The sequence below is a fragment of the Equus asinus genome, chromosome 7, assembly GCF_041296235.1.
Source record: "Equus asinus isolate D_3611 breed Donkey chromosome 7, EquAss-T2T_v2, whole genome shotgun sequence".
Lineage (NCBI taxonomy): Eukaryota > Metazoa > Chordata > Mammalia > Perissodactyla > Equidae > Equus > Equus asinus.
In genome coordinates, this window is record NC_091796.1 from 85261013 (window position 1) to 85269765 (window position 8753).

Genomic DNA, 8753 nt, shown 5'->3' on the forward strand with positions numbered 1-8753 from the left:
TTCAGCTTTCAGACCTTTATGTACTTTTGACACCTTGAGGCTGTTCCACTGAAAAATGGGGTATGTTTATTAAAGAGGACTTTCTGTGCTGGGCCCTAAGGTAGTGGGAATGTCTGTTTGGGTCTGTCTGTATGAGGAGGGCTTCAAGGGGAGGCCCAAGTCCAAGGCACGTTTGATTTGTGGAGCCCTTTTGACAATGCAGGCCCAACATAGCTCAGACGAACCCTTTAATACAGCAGAATGTTGAACCAAATGAGTATTTCTTCCTAAGTGCACGGCTGACATGGAGGCCCAGACAGGAGAGACTGAAAATGCCCCAGCTTCCTGGGACTTCGCTGTGATTGCTTTTAATGCGCCTCTCCCTGGGTGTCTGCTTATGATTGTCACGGCAATTCTGGCCAGGGTGACGCGCTCTGTCTCACTGGAATTTCCTGACTTCAAGTAGCCCCTTCCAAATAAATAAATTAATCAATAAAAGCCATCTGCTTCACCTGGCCGGCAGGCACAGCACTGGAAGGGGTGGCGCTGAACGCGATTTTTTAGGAGCGGTTGGCCCTTGAGACGTTTCGAGGTGAGTTTTGGCTTGGAATTAAACAGGAGTTGGAGGCAGAAATTAGGTGATTTAGAAAGCCTCTCTTTCTTCCCCCACCCTCTACCCCGGCCCCCATCTTCCCCAGACAGTCCAGGCAGCTGGGTTTTTGGCTCTTGCAGCTGCTAAGCTTTGGCAAGCTAAAAGCATATTTCGTGGTGGTGATTCCTTTCCCAGGTTGACCGACATGTTTCTGTACTGAGCACAAGGGATGTTTCCTGACTATGTGCATGAATCAGAGGCTGTATTTTTTATCCGGGGCTCCTGGTGACAGTTTTAAGCTGGAAGAACAAAGCAGATCACGATGAGCCCCTATCATCAGGGTCCAGAGATAAAGAATCTATCTGAAGATATAGATATATATCTATATATATCATATAGCTGGGATGGATGTTTTACATTTTAACCATGCCAAGAGCGGCCATTCCCCCAGAAGGCAATGCCCACGTTCACATCTCAGACACTACCCTTTCTTTCTCTCTTTCTTGATGTCATTGTGCTGTTTGTTTATTTGTTAGCTTCAGAAGTTCTTCCTGGCGCCGGCCCTGTGGCCGAGTGGTTAAGTTCGCGCGCTCCACTTCATGGCCCAGGCTTTCACCGGTTTTGATCCTGGGCGCAGACATGGCACCGCTCATCAGGCCACGCTGTGGCGGCGTCCCACATAGCACAACTAGAAGGACCTGCAACTAGAATACACAACTATGTACCGGGGGCAGGGTGGGGGGCGGGGTGGGGAGAAGAACTGAAATAAAAGATTGGCAACAGATGTTAGCTCAGGTGCCCAGCTTTAAAAAAAAAAAAGTTCCTTTTTCAGCCAAATGGGAAGATTTGCAAAAGCCATTTTGGGGCCTTTGAATGCCGTCCCAGATGGAGACAAGTCCCAAGATTCCAAACAGCCTAGACCCTGCCCACATTCTGCTCTGTTACACCAGGACGACAACAGAGGGGCGTCGCTGGTGCGGCCCCTCTGCACCAGGACCTGAGGAGCCGGCTTCCCAGAAGCCCGTGGATTAGGAAGGTCTGCTGGGGCTGCTTCAGGAGCTGGCGGGTAACAACTCCCTTTTGTTTTGCTGTCTAGCATGTGACCAGAATGCTGCCAGCTAATTTTAACCCCACTGAAGAACTGCTGGAAAAAAACAAAACGCAACAAAAAAAAAACCTATCTTGCATCTGGAGAGAGAACTGCTGTGGGCTGGATAAAAGCTTTTTCAGCCTGCATTCCTTCCTGTTTCAGTTTCCAAACTTGTATTATCGGTAACCTGAAAAATGATGTTTCACCAAATTCCTGGATATTGCACAAGAGGACAATGAGTCTATTTCGGGTGCTATGAGTGTGTCTGGCACAGACCCTGGGAGCCATTGTTTTCAGGAGGGAGAATGCTTTGGGGTTTCCTGGTGCTTTCCTTCTAGGGTCTCAAAGCCCCCAAAGGTACCAGGGGCTTGCAGGGGGGGGGAGCTCTCTATGACAATCATGTAGGCTGCACTCTGAAAGGACCTGGATGAGAAGCGGGTGGTGAGGCCCATGTCGGGGAGGGGGTGGTGAAGTGGCCCTGAAGACGTTAAAAGGTGGATGGTGGGGAGTGTTTGAAGTGGGACAGCAGGAGCAGGAAGAAGTGGGGTGAGGGACACTTTCACAATAACTGGGTGGCCCCCTGGGACACAGGCCACCAGTTCTCCTACTGAATTTCCAAATCTGCTTTCAGCATCAGGAATTAATGGAGGACGTCATGGAGTCCCTCACCTTGGATACTGGCTTCTCAAAGCATTCCTGTGGCGGTTAATTGTTGCTTCTGGCTGGGTGGCTGGTGATGCTGGTGACAAGGTGCAGAATCTCAAGAGCCAGGAAATTTAGAGGCTTGGATCAGATAGTGTGTAGCTAGGCAGCTGCTGCCAGCTGTGCTAAAACCAGGTAGTGAGGTGGGCTGTCATTAACCTGAGGGTCTACAAGGCAGTCCCAGCAGATCAGCTCATGGCGAAGAGACTGAGGGGAAAGGCCCCAGTTCATGCTGCAGCCCTCCCGGCAACCAGGAGGGCTTGGTGGCAGTTGTTCTGACAGCTGCTGAGGGCTTCAGCTGCCGAAAAAGCCATTTGCTCAGGCCTACCCTGTCTGGCCAACTTCTACGTATTTAAAGGCTCCTCCTTGGTCTCTGAGGCCCCCCCTCTCCACCTGAGTCCTCAGGCAAAGACGCGTCTTTGGAAGCACCGGCAACCGCCTGGGAGACCTTCGCCCCGTCGTCTGCCTGTCCACTGCTGCTGTAACCTGCCCACAGTCATCAAGATCAGTTAGCAAATTCCCAAATTAAGATTCTGTTGACTTTGTTGTTCCAAAGGCTTGTTTTCAGCAGGATGTTGTGCTTTAATTAAAAATATGAGAGCTCATGAGTAAGTAAAACTATTTCTGAATCTTCGCAAGGATGTCTGAATTGCGTTTCTTGCATCTCACCGCAGGGGTTCAGCTCTCTAAGACCACTGAAAACTTTCTCTGTCCTCAACAGCTGGCTCTTCCCCATTGCAGAATTGAAAGGGGAGCCCTGAGTCAAGAATCTGCTCCTTGTGCTTCTCCGCTTGCAGATTTTTGCCAGCCTTCAGGTGTCATTAGAATACATTCTGCATTCACCTTTCCAGCCAGAGAATTCCCATTCCCGAAGGTTTCCTCTGAGCTCCACAGCTGGAATGCAGCTGTTGCGGGGTGGGGCAAGCTCTTTCTGGGTCAGCAGGGTGAGCGAGGGCAGGGGATCTTGGAAGGTTGGGAAAGTCCTTCATTCTAAAGCCAGAGCTCAGGAATGAGTGGGGCCTCTGGTGTGAAAACTTTCCAGATGGGGGAAGGAAGGGTAAGCTTTGCCCTCTGGGTAGATTCCAAAAAATTGCTTTGGGGAGGCCAACTATTTTGAAACTGCCTTTAAAGAAAACAGCACAAATGTTTAAACTGACCTGGAAAACTCTTCCTTTTTCCATTCCCTACAATCCAAGTCTGTTCCCTTGAACGTTAATCAGCAGCAGTGTTGGCCCAGGCTTCTCTCCTCCCCCATCCCTCTCTCTCTTTTTTTTATTATTATTATTATCTTTGGTTTGGAAAACTTTTGGATGCCTTCCCAGGCTGGAGCTATAGAATGTTTCCAGGAAAATGCATAAGGAGTGTCTGTGTTGTGAGTTTCTCTGGAGGGGGCTGAACATGTTTTTCAGAGACACTGAGCTGGGGCAGCCAGGTCTTGTGCAAGAGTCCAGCCAAGCAAAAGGGCAGACGGTGCCGGAAAGATGTGTGCACATCTAAAAGTGCTGAAGCGAAGGTGTGGTTTAGCTGGCCTGCCTGTTGTAGATCCCTCTCAGCCTTCTATTATCGCAGCTGCCTCCGTGTCAGTCTGCGCGCCCAAGCACCCCGTCTCCAGGAGATGTGCTGAGAACAGCTGGGGGCCGGGGTTTGAACTTCATTCTCAAATTAGCCACCCTGGTAATTGCTGCCTAAAGAATATGTCAAGATTTAGATGAAGAACTGCAGGGAGTCAATCCTCACCCAGCTGGCAGGGGCCCCGCCCAGGCATGGAATGTCCTGGGCAAAAGGTGTCCTGAGGCCGATGCTGCCAACCCCCGGCCCATGCCAGCCCAGCTCCCCTTGGACCCAGGAACACACACACAGCTGCGTGCACGCACGGATCAGAAACATCTGTCCACAAAACGAGAAAGCGCATGCACGAGGCCTGAGGGTGATGGGGCCTTGCAGGACCCCGCACTGAAAGACGTGGTTCTCGACAGCAAAGGCAGCTGGGGGTTCCTGAAAATAGGCGCCATTCAGGCTGGTTCCTGGGAAAAAGAGGCAGAAATCGCTCCAGAGGAAGGCCGCCGTGAGTGAGGGCAGAGCTGCCCCAGCCACTCTCTGTTGCGACCGTGCTTTCTCCCGGGCCAATCCCCTGTGGTCTAGAGGACCCAGAGACCTCAGGAGAGGAAGGGACCAGCAGGGGCCTGCAGTGCTGGAAAGCAGAGGACGCAGCTTCCAGCTCTCCTCGCCCCGCGAGTTTGAAGACTGTTTACCAGTAACACTGTCATGGTTCCTGTAGTAAAATCTTTCCTTCCACCCAGGGGACACACTGACTCCAGAAGCCATCTCCTCTGGGGAGGGGCATCTTCCCAGGTTGGGAAGGCGCTGAACAGTCCAGACTTTGGAATATTAATAGCAACAATGATAGGCACAGCTAATATTCATCAGGCATCTCTTCTGTGTCTGGTGTTGTGCTGTGTTTTAATGCGTATTCTCTTCTAATCCACACCTAATAAAGGGGGTTCAGTTATTATCCCATTGTATAGATGAAGAAACAGAAGCTCAGAGAGGTTAAGTAACTTGTCCCAGGACACACAGTTAATAAGTGGTGGCCCCAGTTAGGACTCAGGGTTGCCTTACTCTAGAATCCTTAGCAGACAGACCTGGGTTTGAATCCTGAGCCTGCTATGTGTGATTGTGTGACCTGTGCCAACCTCCAGCCTTCCTCAACTGTTTCATAAACTAAACACATCAAATATTGGCACTTTCACATAAGTTAGCCTAAACTTTCCTTACAAGATTCTAAGCATTAAATAAGATAATGCATATAGAGGCCTTAGCAGTGTCTAGAATGTAGCAAGCACTCCAATGATGTTGGCTTTCAATAATCTCAGAGTCTGCCTGTTTGCTCAGTATAGATACATAAATCAAGTTTTCCATAGTCTTTGTGGGTCTTCTCGAACCCTTGCAAAGTCCCGCACGTTCATGGACAGACACGTCGGCCCCAAGCGCTGTTGGCCCAGCTGCTGGTGGCGGGGGGAGAAACTTCTCATTCCTTCTCCCTGACATCTCTTAACTTGTGCCGGCATCCACATCTGGAGCAGGCCTGTGTGTCTCAGCACACTCCTCCCTTCTATGCTGCCCACTCACATTCGCTTGGGGTCACTGGGGGTCCCAAGGCTTCAGAAGCACTCAAATCTGATCACTTTACTTTCCTGCTTAAAAATCTTCCAGGCGCCTCGCAAAATCAAGACAAACTCAGCTTGGAAAGCGAGGCCCCTGGGAAAGCGCCTCCAAGCCCCCTTTCTGCCTCTTCCTGCCCCTCAATTCCTTTCTGACCACATTAAATCCTTCTTTGTTCCTTGAACTTTCGAGCCCGTTTTCTCTGCCTGGAAAAAAATGTTTCCCCCTTTTCTTCCTTGAGCGAACTTCTATATATCTTTCAAAACCCAACTCTGGTTTTTTCTTTCCTGGGAAACTGGTCACCAGCATTTCCTGGATCTGTGCTTCCACGGCCGTCTTTCATGGCAGTCTCTGTGTATCACAGAGTCGCGGTTATCTGTTCACACGACTCCCCCGCAGGGGACTCGCTGAGGGTCAAGGCTAGGGCTTACCTTTCTATCCTGAACGTCACCAAAATACTGCTGGGGGCATCCTATAGTAGAAAGAGCCAGGGCTTTAGAGTCAAACAATTCCGGGTTCACATCCTAACTTGGCCTCTTGCTGTGCAAGTCATCACTTCATCTTTCTTAGCCTCAGTTTTCCCATCTGTAAAATGAAGATGACAATAATTACCCGTGTGGCAGACATTGCTGGTTGCCCTTCAATAGTCTCTCCTCCCTTCTTTGTTCGAGCCCTAAATTTTTTTCCAGAAGTCCACCCCCTCCTCCACATGGCTGGAGTGTAGGAGGGGGAACGCCTGGTTAGTCTTAAACTCATCTTGGTATCACATTCCTCTTGCTGGTGATTCATTTTGGAGATGGATCTGTGATCCAGTTCTGGTTAATGAGGTGTAGGCAAGGATCGTTTTGGGGGGTGTGTGGAGCGTTGTTCTAGCAAATACTTGCGTACTCTTAAAACATGAGAGAAACAGTTGTCCTTCTGCAGCTGGATGCTACGTCTGGAACAATGGCTGGGGCCACAGCAGCCGTCTTGCTATGATGAAGGCAGCTACTCAGAAAACCAAACTAACACACTAAAGATAATAGAATGGAACCTTGGCAAGAACTTGGGTCCTGGCGGCACAATTCAGCAGCTGGTTTCTCCTGCCCTGGAGCCACCTACCTCTGGACTATTTCCTGAGAGCATCAATTCCTTCATTGTTCCATGAGGGACCACTGGCTTAATCCAATAGAGGTGAGGTTGCTCTTACTTGCAGCCAAAAGCATCCTAACAGATCAACTTCACAAGGTTATTGTGATGATGAAATAAAGTTTGCAAAGTCCCTAACCCAGTGCCTGGCACACAGTAGGTTCCTAACAAAGATTAAAGACTTTCCTGCTGGAGCCGCTCTGAGGTGAATGCATGAGTGACTGTGATGAATGGCCCAAATCTCGGGGCAGATGGTAATACAGTTTACAGCAGTCCAGAGGTGGGGGGCACTGGAGTGACAATGAAGATGACGAACGACAATGAAATTCAAACATTATGTTAGTGAGCGTCTGATGGAACTTCTCTGGGCTGGAACAATGGCTCTCCTTTGTTCTTCTCAGGCCTCTTCCTCCCCCCGTCAGAGTGAAACCCCCCCACGACACAGGCTTTTCTCATTGTGGGTGGCCACACTTGTGCAGCCGGGGTGGTCCCCGATTACCCTGGGGCATGGAAGCCCTGCTACAGGATGAAGGCTAGAGTGTAATTTGTAGCTCAGGAGGAGCCCAGATTTGGAAGCAGAACTAACATGTCTACACCACGTAAAATGGGGCCTGATACTGACAGAGGCTCACAGCGTCCATCCCCTCCAGGAGCGCCCAGAGAAGCCCTGCCGTCAGCCTCTGCAGCTCCGGAAGGCCTGCCTTTGGAGGCCCTGGGGCTGGGCGGCCTGCCTGGCATTTGGCCTGCTGACCAGGCCACAGAGTTTTCCTCCATGCCAGCTCCATGGCCCTTCCGAGCCTCGTTCCAGGAGAGCTCAGCCACACCAGCCTCTGCCAGACTCATGTCCGCCCAGCCGCGTGGGCGGCCCTGGCCGCAGGGGATGGGGCAGGGTTTGTGCAAGGACACTGCGGCCCCCGCAGCAGGATTGTGGAAAGGGCGGTGGCTCACTTCAGGGGCAAGCCAGGAGGGAACCCGGAGGAGGTGGGGAGCAGAAGCCACTGTCACAAGGCAGCGGCAGCTTCAGCCCCCTTTCAAAGGCCCTCTTCAGCATCAAAGCCGGGTCCAGGCCCCCTTTCCCTTCTGGCCATTTACTCCCTACTCGCCCCTCCCCTGCCCAGCCAGGTTCAGTGTCGCCGGCTCCCAGCACTGACGTTCAAGTCTGTCCACCAAATAGTTATTGAATACTCTATGCAAGACGCCATACTCCTGCTCGCGACTGGGGGTGAGGAAGATACGAAGAAAAGCAAGATAGAGTAGAAAGAACCTCAACAAAATGGTTTTCAAACTTCTCCCAGTCTCAGAAGCCCCCTCCCCCAAAGCCCAAGTATTTAAGAAAGAAAAAAGTCCAATCCGGGGCAGGCACAGGGCCCTGTCTGCCGTGGCCAGAGGCAGACTCCATGGACAGGGTCTGAAAAGCCCGGATCTAGGCCAGAGGGGAAACTGAGGCCCAGAGCAGTGAAGTGACCTCCCTGAGACACACTGCAAGTTAGTGGCGCAGCCAGGTTCAAATTCAGGCGTCTGAGCCCAGTGCGCTATCCATTGTACTGCCCTACCCTTGGGCACTTGTTTCAAAGATCAGCTGGGGAGATGAGGCAAGTTAACCCCGAATTGAATGCATGTGCTACAGGCTTGTTAAAGAGAGCAAATGGTTCTAACTCAGGAGAGAAAGCCTCCGCAGAAGACGGGCGGGAGGCGGGGTCTAGAACAGACTGGGCAGGATTTGACATGGCACACGGCCGGGTGTTGGGGGGAGTTGGTGGTGTGAAGGAGGCAATTCCAGGCCCCAGAGAACATGATCAGCCAAAGCCTGAAGAAAGACTGGCAGCTCAGAGTCCTGGGTTCCAGCCCTGGCTCTGCCACTACCAGCTAAGTGACCCTGGGCTAGTTGCCTTCCCTGTCTGGGTTTGTTTCCTTGCATGTAAATAAAATGACAGAGGGGTGGGCTAGCGGGTGCCACTGTGACAGGCTGCAGAGCCTTCTCTCCTCCCATGGGGCTGGCCCTCATCTCCCCACCACCACCACAACGTCACCACCCAGGACAGTCCCCAGTGTGTGCCAGGTGGCTGGAATTGACACCAGGAGGAAGTGTCCCTGGGTGCC

At 51.5% G+C, this 8753-nt stretch overlaps 1 long non-coding RNA gene across 1 annotated transcript; it reads left to right on the plus strand.

Annotated features, from left to right (window-relative positions):
* The first annotated feature begins 466 nt into the window (after window positions 1–466).
* Window positions 467–2999, plus strand: LOC106830949 (uncharacterized). Its single transcript, XR_001398030.3, has 3 exons — window positions 467–571; window positions 1668–2018; window positions 2293–2999. It is a non-coding gene; the product is annotated as an uncharacterized lncRNA (long non-coding RNA).
* The last annotated feature ends 5754 nt before the right edge of the window (window positions 3000–8753 follow it).